The sequence below is a fragment of the Hylaeus anthracinus genome, unplaced genomic scaffold, assembly GCF_026225885.1.
Source record: "Hylaeus anthracinus isolate JK02 unplaced genomic scaffold, UHH_iyHylAnth1.0_haploid 12002, whole genome shotgun sequence".
Classification (NCBI taxonomy): domain Eukaryota; kingdom Metazoa; phylum Arthropoda; class Insecta; order Hymenoptera; family Colletidae; genus Hylaeus; species Hylaeus anthracinus.
Window position 1 is genome coordinate 12,118,210 of NW_026534349.1, and position 18,028 is coordinate 12,136,237.

Consider the following 18,028-nt stretch of genomic DNA (forward strand, 5'->3'; position numbering starts at 1 on the left):
AATAGAATCTCGCGACAGAATTGAGGATCCGCATGAGCAAAAGTGTCGCTTAGCTAGGGAAGTGTCCAGGCAAGAGTGAATCGTCGAAAGTATGTCGTCTGTCCCGGCACGTATTTCCTTTTCTATCTTCAGGGAGGGGGGCATAGTTGTTCGGGCCACCAACGTTCAACAACTTGAGGAGAACTCGCGGGCGCCCGTTGGGCCCCCATAGTGGGGGCAGCGACATAAGTACAAGTCGGCCTTAAGAAAAGCCTTCATTCTGATAGTAGATCGCGATTCACGGAGTCGGTGAACTCGTAAAACGCGGCCGTGTGTCCGGCCAGAAACGGAAAGCGAGTATCTAAAAAAATTCGTAACCGAAAAATCCGACCGAAACTCGCCGTTTTGCTTGGCCGATATATAAAAGCAACACGTTGTCGCGTTGGTGGTCGTTTACGGGTGTCTTGCAGGTGCCGCCCCTAATTATACGTCCAGACGGAATCGTCGAACAACCCTGAAGACGTCCTGCTCCGTGGATCCTACGCTTTCCAGACGATTGACGAGGTAGGTTGTGTGAACAAATTTCAAGCTCTTTTAATTAGGTCGTTACGCGAGTGTCGTAGGGTGACGTGAGAATGTCAGTCTTTGTTAGTCCGATAGAAATAATTGAGAAAATATCCAGGGTAGTGGTGGGAAAAAGAGATGTTAGGAAGAAATATCTTTTGTTAACCCTTTGCGCTCGGGTGGCGCCTCTAGGGCGACATACGTAATTTAAAAGCGATTTTGCGAACGTACAATTTCAATTTCATTTATATCAGAATGCAACTAATTATTAATTGAAATAATAACACATTGAGTCATGAACGTTCGTAGATGTTTCTCTTCGAAGTAGAGTTTTTGGTTCCACAGAAATTTATTATAAAAATGGACTGGATTTGATTCTGTAGAAAAATGCCTCGAGCGCGAAGGGTTAATATTTGATGGTACCTACCTAAGAGTCTTGATAATTGAAATATTTAACTAACAAGGGCTTGGCAATCGACACATGCCGAAAAATTTGAACTTCTAGAAGTAAAGTTCATGGAAACTTAATCAAAGCGCCCCTTTCTACTTCGGCCTAGAAACGGCTTTAAGAGTGAAAACACCCCTTCGAAATAATTCTGGTTATTTGTACTTTTGCTAGTGACTCTGAAATCATAAGAGACATTGAATACATTTTTAATATAAAATTCAATGGTTTTTAATTTAATACTTTTATGACACCGTAGTATGAAATATAAAAAATCTATAAAACAAATGATATATAAATAAAATTAATGTATCAGGTTGTCCCAAAAGTTTCTTCCATTTTATTAACAAGTAATACGTACGCAATATTTTATGTCTAATGTTACATTATTGAATTGTGTACGATTCATTTTGCTCCATTACTGTTACAACATCAATATCTAAGAAATTAGATTGTCTATTTATATAAACACTATCGCACAAAATAATTGAGTGCAAATTACGAAAGAAACTTTTGGAACAACCTAATACTTGCAACTTATAAAAAATATAAATAGGAACGCAGAAATCGATAGAAATGTATACGTAATATGTATTCGTACAGTTCCTGATTCATGAAATTCTACATAATGTAAATCTGAACGTAGAATAAAATTTTCAATACTACAATGGCTAATAAATTATACTATCTTCAATGCCACGAAGACTTAAAGCGATTATACCGTATAAAGGTAATCCCACTAACTATTACAATAGCTAAGCAATTAATCTTTTCTTAGGGTTATGCATTAAATTTGTTGTCTTCTTGACAAACATGTACCAATATTTATTACCCATATATTTCTATAAATTTTTGAGTTTTTGTTCATGTTTTTATATAAGATGCAAGTAATTTCATTTCATTTGTACACAATTTGTTATGGAAATTTATTTAAACATGTAAACATTGTTCATATAAAAAAAAATTAAATAATAAACAAAGTTATACAAACATTTTGTTGAAATCATTAGCTGTATAAATACTTTATACAAATTTGCTGTACTCAATAGCATTTTAACGTTTCATAAAAAAAAAAAAAACGAAATCATGAAACCTTTCTCGGAAAACCGTTTACATACTTGGATTCAGTACTCACGAACAGCATAATTTTTCACGTAATCTCCGGAGACATCGCTTTCTCCAACGTAGGGAGGCCCTTGAGCTGTAGACCCTAAAGTGCATGGCTTAATGCAGCCCTGCACCTTATCTTAAAACGGTAATTCTCAGAGAATACAACAGCTACTTCCTTGTTGCCGCAATGTTACGCAGTTATCCGTGTAGCTGCGACGCGTTTCTGAACAAGAAGAGGAGGAAAGCAGGCGAAGAAGAAGAGGACAATGACTGAGGGTGCATCTTTCGAGTGCTTTGCGCTAAGACCTCGAGCTTTGCTTCCTTCACACGAGCGCTCCTTCAGGAAATGCTCTCTTGTTTGTTTTCTAAAAGTCTTTGACGAGATTGTCGCATTAAGTATATACCTGGAATACCATAATCGGATCCCGATAATTCCAAACGGTCACCGTGACCACCGTACATTTCATTATTTTTTTTAAATTTTCGATGACCGACGGACGGGAACTCAACTTTACGCACAACTCGATTCGATAACAATCTTCGCGATTAATAGTAATCATGTGTACATTTATCTAAGATGAAAAAATTAGATTCACTTGCTTGTTTTCTGCGCGCTTTGATTTTGTAATTGGTTCTATAAAAATTGGTTCAACGGCACGACGTATTTTGTTATAAAAAATCAAAGTCCTAAGTCCCATTTACATTATATCCCAAATATTGCGCAAGTGATCAAGTATGTAGTTGCAAAATCAATTTTTTATTTATTCTCGCTACTCCCGTCATTTTATTGTAAATATGTAAACAAAATTGAATACTAGAAAAGAGCAAGAGCTTGGAGAACAGTTTAATAATTATCGTCGCGCGCTAAACCGACACAATTTCCACGAGAGGGATGCCCCCACTCCTCTTAAGGAACTTGAAAAGTTCCGTTTTTACTGCGACGATAACATTTTTGCTCCGGAAACCCAGTGATCTTTATTCCTGTAGATAAAATCTAGCACTTGTTCCAGGACGCGGAATTTCGTGAACGATGTGGAGTCAAAGATAACGCTCGAATAACAGTTCTAAAATACGTACGATCCAGTAATACGAGTCACTTTATGCGTCCGTTGGGTTCCGTACGTTACATAGAATATCGCTTTGGGAACCTTCGCATTCTAACGCTACATACAGGGTATTTCACGTATCTTGACCGCCTTAAATATATCGTTTATTATACAGGCTGATCATTTTATCTGAAGACATTGAAATATCTCGAGAACTATGCATCAGATCAAAACAAGTGGGTAATGACGGTTGTTCGTTTGCGAAAGGGGACATTCAATGATACCAAACTCACCCCCAGGAGGTGGCGGTGGGGGAAAATAAAAAACATAAATGGAAACCCCCATTTTTCATCGGAGATTTGGATTGTCCAGAAAAAAATACATAAATTTGACCGAGGAATTTTTGCATTTTGGCTCACAGATGGCGCTATAATAGATATAAATCAAAATGAGCAAAAAATCGTTGAAAATTGGGAACAGCTCGAGAAATACACATCAGATAAAAAAAAAAACAAATGTAGCCTCGGTTGACATTTTCAAAAATGCCATTCAACAATACCACAAATACAATGTTGAGTTGGGGTTTTCTATTGACGAATTGCAGATAATTCCCTCTCCTACCCTCAGGAGGTTGGGATGAGGGGTCAATTGTGGTGTCGTTGAATGACATTTTGGAAAATATCAACCGAGTCTATATTTTTTTTTTATCTGATGTGTATTTCTTTCGCCGGGATTTAATACCTGGTTGCAGTCGGGCGTTAATTTAATGTCTCTTTCCACGGATTCGTTTACTGCTTCCAATTCTTTAATTAAGACTAGGCTTACTTCGAAAGATCGACGATTTCCAGGATCTTTAAAAAATTCGGTTGATACAGGAAATCTGCTAAACAATTTTATACAAAGCGAAACGCGTATTTACGTGCAGTACAACGTCATGTAATATGGAGCACTTAAAGTTACACATTCAATTTTAAACCATGAAATCGTACAGGACTTTTCATCCTACAGGATATTTTTTAGGGCAAAGTGTCCAAAGTTATTACCGTGTATTTAAAACGCATCTTGGTACAAATATTTTTATAATAAGCGACATATCGTAGTTTAGATAGAGAGAACTACGTATTTTACGATTGATTGAATCGGGGTCACGTTTGCGTACGACTCACCTTGCTTCGTCCAAGTTGCCGCGGCAAGGACGTCCGTGAAGCAGCGTGAGTTACGCTTGTTTTTCACTATTTGTGCATCATGGAAAGTGCTCTCTAGTCTGCCATTAATTACTCGGGTTGTCTAAACTTATTCGCGTGTTATCGAAACCAGTTCGATGCGCCTTGAAATGGACTGAATCGACGAATGAACAACGATAATGGTGGCCTGATCGCCATTACGTGATTCAAGGAAGCTTTTCATAATTAAGAGCCGGAAATTGCCGTATACTTCGTACGTACCGAATAATTGTACCTAATGTCTGTTAAATTGACGAAGGACGCAGTGATTGCAATTCTACTATACTAGATTTTACACGTGTTGCGTAAAGCTGCGTTCATAAACAAACGAACGAAAGCATCTAAATATGTAATTTGCACGAATCATGTTATCACCGTATCGAATTAAGGTAGTGATTCTAACTCGAGCATCGCGCTAATATCTAACTTCTAAGCTACTTTTGACACGATTTAATAAACCGGTGGCTGCTGAGCCATCCGCATGCAAATGTTACTCGAAGCGCGGAAACATTAAAATACACATTTTTACAATGGCTTGTACGACAAGAAAGCTACATTCCTTAGCAAGTATTAAGGTGAGCTCGTCTAAACCGAACCAGTCTCGACAATTTTTTTTAAATCGACATACTTTTAACTGGTGTATTACAACCAAAAAACAGTTCAATAATTTGTTAGTTGTACCATACTTGTAAATTCAATTGACATCGATAAAAATGTTCGATCGTTTGTAAACAATAGAAAAATTAAGTGTTTTAAGTGAACGCGACTTGGAACGATTCAGGTGAGGGGTCATTTTATGGGCATTTTTGTACGTAGTACAAATGGTCACCTATGTACGTAGAAAAACCGAATGGTGGAACTATGAAACAATATATATATAAACACGTTTGAATTTTAATATATATTTATTGGACTACATAGGTGCCATTTTGTGCCACAACCTTTCCACCTTTCAAGGGATGTATAAATGTTATCTGTTTTCAACCATTTCGATATATTCAGACCTGTACCACCTACCAAAAATCGACCACAGACTTTCCGGACAACCTAATAACATAAAAAAATGTTGATTGAGGCCACGATAGAGATCCCATTTTATCCTGCAATTTACATAGAAACAATTTTTCGTATCGTCAACAGTTATTGAAATACCGCGACTGTCATACTTTAGCGTGGACACCCTGTATAAACGACACTATTCATGGAACACAGTATATTTTCGAGAATAAGACGACAGATTCTATCGTGCGATGTCTAAATTTTCACCCGAATGAAAAATCAAACAAATAACTAACATCGAGAAAGAAATTAAAATGATTGGGTTGTCCAGAAAGTTCGTGGCAATTTTTAAGAAAAATTCAAAGGTACATTTGAATTTTCATATATATTTATTGAATTATATAAATACCATTTCATTCCACGACCTTTCCACCTTTTAAGGGATGCACCCATGTTAATTGTCTTCAACCATTCCAATATAAACAGACGTGTACCACCTACCAAAAAAATCGGCACGAACTTTCCAGACAAACTAATAATAAATAGCGATTGGAGAGGAATTGCTACCGAATCAAATGAACAATAAAAATAATACGTAATTTGCCCGAAAAGCTGTTTTTGAAAAACGAAGAGACGATTACATAAGATCATACGATGCGATCGAAACAGTTCCTGTGCGACGATCACGATCTTTATCACCGCTACTAATTGGTATTCCGATACCGCGGACACTGTGAACGTTATTCGAGCAGCGAGAACAGCATGGGAAAATCGCGAAGAATTTGTCTGGTTCACTAGGCAATCGACACCTTCGTCGCATACCATATTTCTAAACAGCTAGGCGACTGTTATTTTTACCGAACAAAGTTGGAATATAATGCGACAGGCAAACATTTTTTTTATGGAAAGCGTGTAACGATACGTAAAAATCGTCAGCACCTTGTAGAATTGATTCGAACGAAAGTGATGTATAACTACGTAGAAAGTGTTTTCATTATCCTTGAAGAATTGTATAAAAAATATCAGACAATCTGAGAGGCGTTATTTATTCAATGACAGCGCAAACTCAAAAGTCTACTGTTTGCACAAATGAAAAATTATTAAAATGTGGATTAATAAAAAATAGGAGGAAAATCTAGTTTTTACAGATGAAAGAAGTGTATCAGAATGAGTGAAAGTGAAATAAAATAAATAACCTATGTCACCAAATTAAAGTGAAATGAATCAAAAAATATATCATACATTCAATAATATAAGTATATATGAAGCACTTACGTATTTTATTGCGTATTTTATATCCACAAAAATATATACGTTTTTTTGGAAATAAATTATAGAATTTCCTCTGAACGATATATTTCGAAACGTAAATAACGTAAGCACCTCAGCTACATAAAGCTGACAGTTTTCATGCGTTAAAATTATCCGTAGAATGCCAAAGATGATTTTCCATTAGAATCAAGCGAATTAATAACATATTCATGTAAATATAAATAGTCTAATATTTAGGAATTTATTTAAAATTTTTTTTGTATCTACTTATATTTTATATTGACATGATTTACGATAAGCGGTTTTTCTTCTATTCACTTCGAAAATGTGTCAAAAATGGCTCAAACTGAAGGGGTCCAGAACTAGACACTCGCCTGAAACACGTACGATGCGATACACGGGTACAAGTGTCACGTGTATCCGGTTTAAACGTTTACCAGACACGGATATCAGAAAACGCGCGTGTTAATTACACACGTACACGTGTAATTAATGAATTCATATTTCTTTTTTTGCAATTTATTGACTTTAAAAAAATAATTCAGAATAATTATAACCGCGTAATACACGTTTATCCGTGTAATACGGACACAGGTAATTACTAAACGGATTTTTACACGACTTTACGTGTACACGTGAAACCCGTATACACGCGTACACGTATAAATGAAGGCTCTATTCGAAACGTTCTGTTATTGTAGACTAAAAAAATGCTTCATTTTACAATAAATGTATAACGTGTCCCGATGTAATTAATAACCAATATCAGTTAAATGTTCTAATAACTGCAACGCATTTATTTTGCGATGTTAAGAACAGTTGAATCATTATCCATTTATTGTGGAATATTTCATTTTGCAATCCAGATCCTAATTTTTATGCAAGTATCCGATGAGACCGCCATTGTTCATTCGTTAATCGAAATTCGTATCTAGAAAAGAATGTTGAGTCGAGTGATTTCAACGCGTGGCAATAACATCATGGTCGAGTTCTACATTGCCGAGACCGCCAAAAAATTCGAAAGCGGCCGCTTCCGAATTTATTCGACGAGAAGTAGCAAAGGAGGGAGCATAAAAGCTCATTTCTATTTGCGGAGTCGATTCGTCCGTGAGGTGGTTAGCAACAGGCGACGGTGTGGCGGGCAGTTTTCGCACGCTTGTAGCCTGACAACGTATCCGACCGGTTTGAGATTTCACTTCCTAGTGATTCTGAATACAAATTGTAGCACCCCTCCGAGTAAACGGTCGGTCTCTCCCGCCAGGAAGGAAGAGAGGACAAACAAAACACGAAAAAGATGCGCAATTTGTAAATTGTTATCGGGAACAACCTGCGCGAAAATAGAAGTATTTGATAAATTGCAAACAACTGACTCGAGATCATTAGACAAAAGAAGAATCTCGCGGGCTTGAAGTATGGTTGAGATTGTGGTTGTCTCTTAAATGTGGTTCTCTATCCTCGATCTTATTATTACGATTAACCCTTTGCACTCGAGAGGTGACTCTCGGTCACCATTAGGTTTCACGCAGCAAATCTACAATATCTAACGTTTCTTTAGGTTTAATTTTGTTTGGAGCTCGAAGTGTCAATAAAATGATTGTCGGCGAGGTAAAGGTGACCTTATTCTCAAATCTAGATAGCTTAGAATACATGGCAATAGAATGCTAAGAAACATCTCGAGTTGCTCGCAGAAACCAGAAAGATAGACCTCGAGTCCAAAGGCTTAATATTACGTCTATTTCATTTACTGTTCCAATTTCAGGGTATTTATTTGGTGAAATTATGCTGTTTGCTTGAAATTATGCTGTTATATGGTGTGAACATACTTTATTTTTATAATGTTATTTCGATTTCTTAGATGTATTCAACATACAGAAATAATTTGAAGTATATGGATTGAATTTTTATATTAGAACACAATGAGACAAATATTTAAGTTATTTTGTTTCATTATAGATCGAGTAACATTCGACTCTTTACTTTTATATTTAAATATATTCCTTTTAATACATTTTTGTTTACATTGAAGTACATTACTGTATTGTATTTTCTTTATTTTTTACAAAAATGATGGCTTGGCAGACGATTGTTTATTACTCAAATCAGGTTCACGTTAAAACAGTGCACAAAATTAATTAGTTTCCTTAGTCCGAAAGCTAGTAAAATACATAGCCGTTTTTAAAAATATACATTTCTAATAAAATGGCATCGTTCCAAAGTAAAACATACAAATTTAGTCTAAAATGACGGTACTTAAGTTACATAAGAAACATAAATATTAATATAATAAAAAGATCCTATGTATTTCACTAGAAAAACATATGATAATCATACAATTACGTAAGAAGAGATTCAAGTCGATTGATCGAAAATTGGCGAGGCTAGAGTGCCCATCTATTGTAAGAATGCTGTTTCTAGAAAAACGCGTTTAAAGTTTTCGTTACGCTGATGCGTGCCTCTACTTCCAGTGCTCAAAACTACCCTTACACTTTCGATATCGATTTCTAATTAACGATATAATATTTTCATACATATAGAGAGTACTCTAAGCAAAAAAAGTTCAATTTTTTAAAACGGCCAGAGTGATAGTATAACCCTTTAAGAATAACTCGAACTGCAGAATCCAGACCATCGTATTAGTGTTGACTAAACAAGATGCTTAATTTGATTGGAAAACTTTTAATTTGTCCCAATATAATTGTTAACCAGCGACAAGCATACAACCATATCAAATCCATAAAATTTCAATATATTTCGAACACTTTCTTTGAATTACTCGGAACGATCAAAATACTGGAATTCCTTCTCGCAAGCGACTGAATTCCCATAAACGATTTTTCTTCGCAATTTTACTATTCTTCGCGTTTCCTTCCATACTTGGCAGAATTTTCAACGTTTGTCCCATCCTTCAGTTAGGTTGACAAATCTACCGTTAGGTTGTGGAGCCAGCAACTGCTGAACCTCACCCTTTCACCATGTGAAATAAATAAATGAAATTTGCACACACCCACGAGTCGGTTGATCAACGATTCGATACACCTGATCGAAGATACTGAAACAGTCGATGACAAACAAAAATTACGTCGTTCCTATCGACAGAAATTACACGTTTAACGAGTCTTTTAGAAAGGTGTCTTCTCTATAAATACACGAAACCGTATCTGGGTTAATCGTTTTTCATGTGATACAATTCGTAAATGTACCGTTGCTTCTTGGTCGTGATGCAAGTTTTTAACGAAATACATTCATACGTCCATTTTTATGTGAGCTCTAACGGTACGCGTCCGAATACTCGTTTGACCAACGAGTATAAAAGAATAATGCAGGTACGTCTAACAAAAGTGACTCTAATCGGTCCAAGTGCGACTAATCGGCGTGAAAGTGCACGAGTCCGTGGCCTGCCGTTCCTAATTGAGTTAGGCGAATGTTTCTTGCTGGAAACCACTTATTTCCATGAAATTGACTTAATCACTTCGTTAGACACAACACTTTTTCTTTCGTTAATTTCTACGTACATCGTTCTGTGCGACCAAGAATATCTTTCTAATTTGTAACGTTATTAGAAATTGACCCGATTCGCTAATCTACCGAATGTAAATTTAATCGCATAGTTCCCGTGGCAATTTAAACGTACAGTGAGGTTAAAATGTATTCGTACAACAAGGAACATATGTATATACATTTACAAAAATACCCATTCTATACGTGATTATAATATATTTTGCTCGTTTAATCAGTTTTAAAAATACATAGAATTAACTATTTTAATTCACTTTAACCTAAACCTTCGTGCACATAGAATAGATTCTTCTTGAATCAGTATTTATTTTTCATAAACTTAATTACAATAAATTAATATTTCTTGTATCGGTGTCTGGTAATCAGTCATCAAAATTATCACCCACTAATCATTGATACGTGATTAACCGAAACGCTATCAATAATCTAAAATATGAAGTACTTAGCGCTTCGTTTACATTCAGTTTGCATATTAATTTGAATATACGAATAAAATCAGTTGTGTAACGCCGGTTGAATCTTTTATTTCGGTTTATTTGAACGGCAGAAAACGTGTCATCCGGTGACCAATGTTTATTCTGCGGCGTCACAGTCCATGGACTGTAATATGTACATATATTATTAAGTAAATTTTTCCATAGAAATTTATACATCATACTGAAATAGTAATAAAACCGCGTGTACATTTTTAGATTAAAGTCTTCCATATTTTCTTTAATAAAAAATAATGAAAAAAGCAACTCCCCCACAAGTGATCCGAGCTTCGCTCGAATTAAGATTAACACCTACGTCGGATCGACATTCGTGGTTTTATAAAAATCGAGTTTTTTCCCTATTTTTTCCACCTTTCGACTGAACATATTGCAATTTGCAACCGGGATGTGTACGTACAAACGTCACGTCTGTTGTCGTAATGAAGCTACGACGACAGGGGAATCCTTTTCTCGCGTAGAAATGTATGTTACAAAAATGCCTGTGGAATCCGCTAAGGTCCCAAGAGGTTAATTCGGTTTTCGTAACGCGTGATCGGACCCGAACTCTTATCGTGTTTTGAAATTGCTGTATTATTACATGGTCGAAATCGACGATCTTGTTACAGTTATATACCGAGATTTTTCGAACGTGGATTCCTTACGGTACCTATACTCGATACAAGCAGAAATGCTTTATATTTATTTAATAATACATTGTCCCATATAATTGGAGGACCAGTTATTACAACAACTTTATCGATAATTTGAAATCTTTCTATAGTGAGACGCGACAAAATTCGAGACATAAGTGAGAACAAAATGTTTTTTTCTGCGTAGAAAAATTAGCCAAAATTGTTCAGGAAATTATCTTCTAATACTTATCCATTTAATATTTCCCTGCCGAGTAGTAGGTTACTGTATTTTATCCTTTGTTTAATTAATTAAGCACGAGGATCGTTTCGTGTTGTTTTTAAGGGAGCTGTAACGGCACTTTTAAAAGAGCTACATTCAGAAAATGTTCGTAAAAGAACTATGCGATGTATCAGGTTGTCCCAAAAGTTTCTTTCGTGAGCTGCATTCAATTATTTTCTGTGCCAGTGTTTATATAAATAGACAATCTAATTTCTTAGACACTGATGCTGTAACAGTAATGAAGCGAAATGAACCGTACACAATTCAGTAATGTAACATAAAACATACAATATTTTGTATATATTAATTATTAATGAAACGAAAGAAACTTTTGGGACAACCTAATAAAAACATTTTTTCGATACAGTCGTCACCCCATGAGGTATTTATACATTTCGATTTAAATTAAACACCCCGTATAGTAGCTCATTAACTGGTTCATCAATTTTTGTAGCATAAAATATTTGGAGTGTAAATTAGTTTCTCATTCCTTGACACGTTAGTTCAAGCGTTGGTCTTTTTATATATAAAGTAACGATACGTCTTGGCGATAAAAATAGTAACGATAATTTTTTTATTGAAAAATAAAATCTTAAAATCTTAAAACCTATTTTGGAGAAGAATTTAAAGTTTAAATGCGCAATTTCAAGAAAGCTTACTCAATTTTCTGCCTCGATGTATCGACATTTCCGTATCGATAAGAGCTGTTATCAGTGACGAATTACATCGTACAGTTACTAGTCATCCCTAAGAAAGAAACTGGATCTGTCCTTCTAACGGATACAGTTTTTACGAGACAGTCGATTGTACACCGAATCGTAGGTATACAGTTAGGAAATTGAACTAAACCGTTGTTGTGAAACGCAGAGTTCTACTATACACAGTGATAATGACAGGAAGAGACCATTGTATGGAGTCAGAATACCTTGACTTATATGATTGAGATCTCGCGAGAACCACCTGCAGTTGATCCGACCTTCGCGAATGTCGGTGCAATTATGGGAAAGTCTAGTATAGACTCGGTCCATCTATGAGTAACGTGCAACCTTCGATGACGCTCAAATTGACGATATTTATTGTTACATCAACGCTTATCCACGCTGATAACTTATTACTTCGAATATTGTTCTTTTCTTTGCGGTGATAACATCTCATTTTACTTCTCGACTATTAACCCTTTGCGCTCGAGAGGTGACTCTCAGTCATCACTAGGTTTTCTTTAAGTTTAATTTCCTTGGAACTCGAAGTGCGAATAAAATGGTTGTCGTTGAGGCAAATGTGGTCTGATTTCCAAATCTCAAATTAGAGATCTCATCTTCGAAGTCAACCTAAGCTTAGCATTTCTGGCAATAGAATGCTAAGAAAGCATCTCGAGTTGCTGGCAGATACCAGAAAAAAAGGCCTCGAGTGCAAAGATTTAACCCTAGCGATATAAACCTTTTTTATTACATGTCCCATCGCAAGAGTCGTATCCATTTAATGGAATCGTGTAATATTTAACAACAATTTTATGGATATGTTATGTTTTGATTATAAAGTGTTATTCAAAAGTAGTTTTACGATTTCGTTTTTCAATCCACAGGGTTTTGGTTGACCTCTTCCCTCTTTGTAGCCAGACTATTCCCACAGGAACCTTTTCTACATTGCCGAGTTCTAAACAGTACTCGTAGTACTTTAAATATTTAGTGAATCCTGTATAAGTATAATAAGAGGCCTTGACTCGGTTTGGATCATACCATTGGAAAAGGTAGTTAAATCTTTGATTGGTACCTATAATAATGCAAAAAGTAATTAATAGCATAAAAACTTCTATTGGCTAAGGGTTGAAGAAAGGAAAAAGAAAATCCTACGAAAAATCCACCGTTTCTAACAGATTCATGACATGATATTACAATATATCCGTTGTACGTTAACCGATTTTATTGATGTTTGTTTTATTCGAAAGCTTTTATGCGATTTACATCAGGAAAATGCAAAAATATGTAGCTGAATAGAAATGTTCGTAAAATTTCTGAAGTCATAGGCGTTTAAGTAGAGTTGTTCTATGTATATCAACTTTGAACAGAACCATAGGTACTTTGGCACAGCTATCAGAACCGCCATGTATACTAACTTGTATACTACGTGTATATTAGTATACTAACATGTATACTAATCATATAATTATGTTAGAATAATTTCACATTTACAAATCAATATTGGAGAAAAATACATGATTAATTTAAATTTTCTAAATATTTTCATGATTAGTATTAGAAGTTAGAACTCAACGTCGTGGGATGATTAATTTAAATTTTCTAAATATTTTCATGATTAGTATTAGAAGTTAGAACTCAACGTCGTGGGATGATTAATAATCGAAACTACTGGGAAGAGAGTGAACACGCCCGTTCCGTCTTGCGACGAATATTAACGTAAAATAAAACGAAACGTGTGGCAGTAAATTATACTCCGGCGTTGTTTATAGAAAATTAGTTACCGTTACGAAGCGTCGAAGTCTAATTAACAGTCGTGTTTCGCAAATTGCGAGAGAATCCATATAAGGAGAAAAATTGAACAGAAACAAGAGCGTAATCGTCTCGAAAGGAAAAGGAATGCACGCAATAGAATTTTATGGATTTCTTTGAAACACCGTTAAACCAGAAATATCGTTGCCTTTCGTGTTCGTTGCCAATGCTAAGCTTACATGTGTTTCCACGTTCATTTCATTCGATAATGAACACTCAATCGCTCAAGTTTGCTTAAATTCGATGTGAAAAATTAAATCTTGGAAAATTGCTTACATGTAAGAATATATTAATAGAAAAATAAAGTTGCGAGGAATGAACGACTATTTGCGGATCGATTTTACTTCAAATTAAATGTGATCTTGAAACGAGAATATGAAACTTAAAAGTAAACGAATGAAAAATGATAAGCAGATATAAATACGTAATAAATAATTTTTTTTTTTAATATTTGAAATGTGTTTTTTCTCAAAGAAACGTGTTAGTAACAATCTTTTCGATTGCGATAATTTCTTTCCGAATATATCGGAAAGTAAAAAGTGGTCTCGTTCTCGCTTCAGAGACTATAGCTAAGATTAGCATGCAATTATTCGGTCCAACAACCATTATTCTGTTATTACTCTCTCTTCGTTCTCGAAAATTGACGGGTACCGAGAAAGCATGGACAAAAGAAAGAAAAGAAGCAGTTGGACGCGTAAAAACTACAGTTTTGTAGAAAGTGCAGTATGTTGTCGGGAACATTTGCGAGTGTTTTATTTTAGAAACTAAATAATTTCGAACATGGAGAGCGCGTGGACAATAATTAAAATTTCTAAAATTCATATAGTAATAATACTATATAACAGCTTAAAATGAAATCTCTCAATGGAAGACCCTGGTTTGATGAGACGTTTTATAATTTTCTCTAATTCAACGCGATTCACTTTTTCTCAGAGCTTTCTGGCTTTTTATCGAAAATTGTACTACTTCGCGTATGTGCGGCCTGAGTTCGATGAAATCGATGAAACCCTTTACATTTTGCTGCCGGACAGGTTTTCGAGTTGATCACTTTGCAAAAATGATTTTTCTTCTTGTTTATAACTATTGTTATTGCAAAATTCTTATTTTTCTCTTATGGTAGCCCGTTTAGTACGGCGGTTACAGCGGCCTGAATCTCCGAAATGTTGTTATAACGTGTCCCTTTCATTGGAATTTTCAATTTTCGGACAAGAAAATAATCGCAGGGAGACAGATCAGGCGAGTAGGGTGAATGATCCAAGGTAACAATGCCAATTCCAATGAAAGGGACACATTATAGCAATATTTCGGAGATTCAGTCCGCTGTAACCGCCGTACTAAACGGGATACCAAAACAGGACCTGCAAAGGTCCTTCGAAGTGTTAATAACGCGATCTACGCGCTGTATTGACGCAGAGAGAGATTATTTCGAGTAAATAAACGTGTGTGTAAAAACATTGCTTGTACCTTTTTCTTTTTGTAGCAAAAGTTCGGTTTCTTTTTAGACAGACCGTGTATATCTGCGTACATCTATGGAGATTCAGGAAACTGAGGAAACGCCAGAAGCAATGTCGAGCACAACGAAACGGAAGAGAGGAATCCTAATGACACGTGACGAAGATACGCTTCGAACGCCTCATTGAAGAATCCTTATTCCACAAATGTTCCCTTCACACCGCAACTCACGATTCTCGTCTCGTACCTGCCGTCACGTGTCGGCGGCATTGTCGAGTTCTTGACAAGGCTGTCCGCAGAAAGAAGCACGCATACACGTACCCGCACTTCGTTTCGGCAGAATAACGGTGCACTGAGCGTCGTGTTACGCAGTGACGCTAAAAAAGTAACCAAGAAAAAGTGCAAAAAGAAACCGTAAACTCGGTCCGTAGTCGTAAGGAGACATCAAGGACCCAAGCGTAAAATGAGAAACGAAATCGTTGACTGACAATGAGAGCCGTCGATGAAACGACAAGTTGTTATTTCACTCGTCACCCGTCTTGATCAACGGAAATCCCTCGAGAGATTTTTAAGGAATTACTTTATAAAAGCGGATTTATTTATAAGTTTCGACCGACTGAACTCGTTTTCGTTTCAATCACGCTGCAGGTTTTAACGAGGAATTCCGTAGACGAAAAAATGAACATTTTATTGGCAACGAGCAAGAACATTGATTATCCCGCTGAATAATACCGCGGACGGGCGAATGTTCTTATTGGACTTTCTCGAGATGAACTGAAACTTAATACGAGAGTTGCGCGAGCCGAACACTCGACATTGACGAACAAAGTGAAACATTTCGCGTGAATGCAACTCATCAAGTTTACGAAGCCGGGACAATTAAAATAAGACCAATGGCTGATAAGAGAGGTACCTGTACACGATCTGCTTCACCTTCGGATGAAAAGGTAGTCGGTTTACTTTACTGACAGCGGCACGACCGTGAAAAAGGAACTCGACGCCGATAATAACCGGGTATCCCGTAACAATCGCCGAGTATTTATTCATGCATTTATCCATCTCGCACAAACTATCTACGTGATTTTAATTTTTCATTGGGTTGAGCGGGTTCACAGTGGGCAGCGTGTACGCAACGACATAGTTGTCAACGGCACTCATGCTAGGCGATTGCTGGTCAAATAGAGCCGGGCGATTATAACGATATTACCGATCAGGTCGCTGCAGCGTTCTTGCTGCGATCAGAAGCGACAAAGAAAACGTGATAGTTATATATTGAAATAGAAGGAGAAAACAAAACTCAAAAGCTCAAGGAAAGTTCCTATTAAAATTAAAAAAAAAAAAAAAAAAAAAAAAACAACGAGTAGGTTAAGATACATACAGTATTACAGAAGTACACATAGACTACAAAGAGAGCCTAATATGAAGACTGAGGATTATTAGGTTGTAAGGAAAAAGTATATATCTTCTAAAAAGATTCAATTTTTTGTCTGTTATACAATAAAATATATATAAAATATATATTAAATAGACGAGTCCTATATAAAGTTTATTAACATAGTATAATAAAGATTATTACAACCTCGACTTACGAATTAAAGAAGTTTATTGTTCTGTCTTTCCTTATCGCGGTTAGTTATAAGAAGGATAGCCAGTAAGAATAGAGACTAAGAAGCATTAATGTAAAACGTTTAAAAGAGAAAATGTAAAAAGAGAGCGTCGCATAGTAGTGCAAAGTACTGCTACGAATGTACGCACTTTGATTTAATAAACAAACAAACAAACGATCAGAAGCTACGAGGTCCACGCGACTTGTGTATACTTAGCAACTTAGATAACATCCCTAATACACACAATTCGAGTTCGAATCTAACAATTACATTTTTAAAAGTTACATTTCTTTCTTCTTAATGTATAATATTTGTCTGTCTATCTATTGTCAGTCTTCTTGACACGAATAATTTTTGAATATGTTATTATATTTAAAGTTCTTACATGTATATGCCGTCTTTCTATAATATTATTTGTATATCCTTCTCAAGAATTCCGCTGGATATCTTTACTTTTTTAATTTATTTTCAATATTCCGACACGGAAGTAACTAGCAAATTGTGAACGAATATTTACAACAAACTCTCTAAATAATACGACATGGAAATATCGTTATAAAATTGATAGACGAGTTTCAACTCGTTTCAGACGAGACAAGTTTCTAAAATCTCATGACTTATCGTCGTAAATCACATATCGTTTCTAGTATACTAACATGTATACTGTGCTTATATAGTAATCGTATCTAAGTTTAAGTTTTGTGTAGTACTACAATGTATCTAAGTTTAAGTTTGTTTGATTCTGTAATGTGTACTGATTGATTTCATTTACAACGTATTTGTCAATATGCTCAGGAATGAGCATATTGATAATAATCCCGTAAGGGGTTCAATAGCGTGATAAAAAAAAAAAAAAAGAACGATACGTTTACGCGAGCCTAAGCTAACGCGAGACGGGGCATCGCTAGATTTTCTCTCTTCTC

The 18,028-nt window shown here is 35.7% G+C and overlaps 1 protein-coding gene across 1 annotated transcript in view; it reads left to right on the forward strand.

Moving 5' to 3' along the window:
- The first annotated feature begins 295 nt into the window (after positions 1-295).
- LOC128891874 (uncharacterized) overlaps positions 296-18,028 on the forward strand; it is a 193,969-nt gene continuing 176,236 nt past the window's right edge. The window contains exon 1 of the mRNA XM_054151792.1: positions 296-543. The gene's annotated coding sequence lies outside the window, so the exon portion shown is untranslated. The remainder of the gene's footprint in view (positions 544-18,028) is intronic.